This window comes from Chelonoidis abingdonii, chromosome 4, assembly GCF_003597395.2.
Source record: "Chelonoidis abingdonii isolate Lonesome George chromosome 4, CheloAbing_2.0, whole genome shotgun sequence".
NCBI lineage: Eukaryota > Metazoa > Chordata > Testudines > Testudinidae > Chelonoidis > Chelonoidis abingdonii.
This window is the reverse complement of record NC_133772.1, coordinates 10,612,523-10,616,560: the sequence shown is the minus strand read 5'-3', so window position 1 is coordinate 10,616,560 and position 4,038 is coordinate 10,612,523.

The window sequence follows — 4,038 nt, the reverse complement described above, 5'->3', positions numbered from 1 at the left end:
AATACCCTTCTCAAGTGAGTTATAGGATAAAGCAGCTACAGGTGCAATTTCTTCCTGAACCAGCAGCTACTTGGTTTGCCTCTTAATCAAAGAACAGTTTGTTTCTTTGATACACTGCTCTAAATAAATGAATATTTCCTTTTTAATAAGCCCAGACCTCTGCTACAGAGTGTTACCTTATTCATTCTTTTAAAAAATATATGTAAACAAATCTCAAATGTCCATGAAAGTAGGGGAACCACTTAGCATACTGATGCAACTGCAAAGCAGGTGGTTTGTCTGATTTCAAAGCAGAAGAGGGTGCTTGAAATACAACCAAATTAATGCAGAAGGAGATTAGTTTCTGTGGAGTCCCATCAAATAAAACATGCATATTTTATTCCCCTTTCACCATAATGGTAATATACGGGGGGCATTAATAATTCCAGCCGTGCTCTAAGTGGGTCAGTGGGGCTTGGACACAGCCAAAGGTGTCTGATTACCATACCCAGCTCATTGTTGTAATTAGCGGAGTGTGCTTTCCATGCTTTAAAACTTCCTAGTGTTACATGGATCATACTATTGAAATCTGAAGCTTCCAGGAGTAACTTTTGCTGGTTTCCACTCATTCAGAGAATCTCTTTGCTCACTGAGCTGCGTTGACTATTTGATTTAGATGGGAAGGTTTACTTCATGTGACTTGGATGTGTTCCAGTCTAGGCTGGCATCTATAATATACAGAACTGAATGAGGAGATGAGGGCTAGATCCAAAGCTCACTGACATCAGTGGGAGTTTTTCCACTAACTAGGATGAGCCAGTGGTTAGGACTCAGGTGACATGGGTTCACTACCCTGCTCTGCTGCAGACTCCCCATGTGACCTTGGGCAAGTCACTTAGTCTCTTTGTGGTTCAGTTCTCCTATCTGTACAATAGGGACAATAGCACTTCCTTACGTCACAGGTTTGTTGAGAAGATAAATACACTCAACATAAGAACATAAGAATGGCCATACTGGGTCAGACCAATGGTCTGTCTCGCCCAGGATCCTGCTTCAGAGGGAGTGAACAGAACAGGAAAATTATTGACTGATCCAGCTCTTGTCATCCAGTTCCAGGTTCTAACAGGTAGAGGCTTAGGGACACCCAAAGCATGGGGCTGCATCCCTGACCATCTTGGCTATTAGCTATTGATGGACCTAACCTCCCTGAACTTACGTAATTCTTTTCTGAACCCACTTATACTTTTGGCCTTTACCACATCCCCTGGCAATGAGTTCCACAAGTTGATTATGTTGTGTGAAAATATACTTCCTTATTTTTGTTTTATAAACTACTGCCTATTAATTTCATTTGGTGACCCCTAGTTCCTGTGTTAAGAGAAGCAGTAAATAACACTTCCTTATTCACTTTCTCCACACCAGTCAAATCTCTCCTCCACTGTTTCTTTTCCAAGTTGAACAATTCCAGTCTTTTTAATTTTGCCTCCTATGGAAGCTTTTCCAATCACCTAATCATTTTGTTGTCCTTCTCTGTACTTTTTCCAATTTATCTTTTTTGAGGTGGGGTGACCAGAACTGCAAGCAGTATTCAAGGTGTGGGCATGGATTTATAGAGAGGTATTAGGATATTTTCTGTCTTATCATCTATCCCTTTCCTAATGGTTCCTAATATTCTGTTAGCTTTTTTGGCTACCTCCACACGTTGAGCAGATGATTTCTGGGAACTATTCATAATGACTCCAAGATCTCTTTCTTGAGTGGTAACAGCTAATTTAGACCTAGCAATTTGCATGTATACTTCAGATTTTGTTTGCCAGTGTGCACTACTTTGCATTTAATCAACACTGAATTTCATCTACCATTTTGTTACCCAGTCACCCAGTTTAGTGAGATCCCTTTAACTATCTTGGGTAATTTTATATCATCTCAAACTTTGCCACTGAACTGCTTACCCCTTTTTCCAGATTATTTATTAATACGTTGAACAGCACTGGTCCCAGTGCAGATCCTTGGGGGATCCCACTATTTACTTCTCCCCACTGTGAGAACTCTATTTATTGCTACCCTTTGTTTCCTATCTTTTAATCAGTTACTGACCCATGAGTGGACCTTCCCTCTTATCCCATGATTGCCTATTTTGCTTAAGAGCCTTTAGTGAGGGACCTTGTCAAAGACTTTCTGAAAGTCCAAGAACACTATCTCCACTGGATCACCCTTTTCCACGCATTTGACATCCTACCATAATTCTAATAGATTGGTTGAGATTATAGTAAAGAACAGAATGATTAGACACATAGATTAATATGATACATTGGAGAAGAGTCAACATGGCTTTTGTAAAGGGAAATCGTATCAGTTTGCCTGGTACTGAAGTTAGGCTTACCAGCCTGTAATTGCCAAGATCACCTCTGAAGCCTGTTTTAAAAACCAGCATCACATTAGCTGTGAGTCATCTGGTACAGAGGCTGACTTAAGTGATGGGTTACATACCACTGTTTTTGGCCTGCCTAGTTTTATTTTTGACTTGCCAGCTTTTTTGCTTCTTTCTGTTTTCCTCACTAGGATTTGACTTCCAATTTTTAAAAAATGTCTTTGTCTCTAGCTGCCTCTCTTACTCTATTTAGCGCTGGTGGCTTTTTTATATTTATTTATTTTATTTTTTTTGTACTTTTTGGTCCTCTTACTGGGTTGGTTTTTTTTATTTGGTGTTTGCATATAGTTTGAGCCTCTGTTATAGTGTTTTTAAAAAGTGGCCATGCAGCTTGCAGACATTTCATTCTTGTGACTATTCCTTTTAATTTCCATTTAACTAGCCCCTTTTTGAAGTTAAATTAGGCTGTGGTGCGTTTCTTTGGTATTTTCTTCCCTTACAAGGATGTTTAAATGTAATTATATTATGGTCAGTATGACTGAGAGGTTCAGCTATATTCTTGGGCCAGATCCTATGCGCCACTTTGGACTGAATCAAGAATTGACTCTTCTCTTAAGGGTTTGAGGACTAGCTGCTCCAAGAAGCAGTCCTTAATGGTGTCTAGACTATTTGTGAATAATCTCTTCCCAGTTCTGTCACTGAAGAGTGGTGGCCTTCCTTTTGCTTAGTGTAACCTGTGTTAGATCGCCTTCAGGCTAGCTCACAAGTAGGCAAGAATGGCCTACTACTACTGGGAGCTAATGGAATTTCCCCTTTAGCACAAGTGGCTGAAGTCTGTATTTTGTCTATTACAGCTGTCCCCCTGCTAGCATTCCTCTTTCCCTTCTCCTTCTGTTTGTCCTGGTGGCCGCCCCTCCTGGCCATTGTGCTAACTAAAGTCAAAAGGCATAGCCGCTATTCATAGGGATGGCTTTTGACAGACTAATCATAGAAGACCACTGCCCTCTGGGAGGGCTTTTCTTCTTGGTTGGACTGCTTCAGACCCGGCTCGTGGTTGGGGGCGCTCCCATGAATGCAACAGACCTGAAGTGGCCAACTAATTAACATAGATCAACTGGATGGCTCAGAAATCCCAGCACCTATCGCACCTCATCTTTCCTGCCTCCTCTCCTTCCCGTCAATCCAAGAGGACCCATACAAAAAGTACTGGGGAAAAACTGCCCTAAGTTTGCTTAAAACCAGACCATTCTATCAGACCCGAGAAGGTCCTTGAACTTTGCAACCTGCTGATCAGCTAGGGTCTTTGGGGCCCTCTCCGCTCTCATGTTTTGAAGCGTACCCCGTTTAACACTCCCCTCTCGACGAACAACAAATTGGCCTGAGATTCGCTGATGACTGAGAAGCAATCGATCCTCTCTCCATCCTTCGATGCTACTGCTGGTTCCATCTCTATGTTCTGCTCCCTGGGGAGGTAAGAGTTTGTCTGCAGGCTCCCTGTCAAGCGCAAAGTCTAATTCTGACCCTTAATCCCAAAATGGGGGCCTGCATGAAACCTCCAAGGCTAATTACCAGCTTGGCTTATAGGCGCCACCAGCCAAAATTCCAGATCGTTTGGTACTCTGGTATCCCAAAACCTCATGGACCCAGACTCAGATGCCCTAACTTGGCACAAGGAAAATAACCCCCTC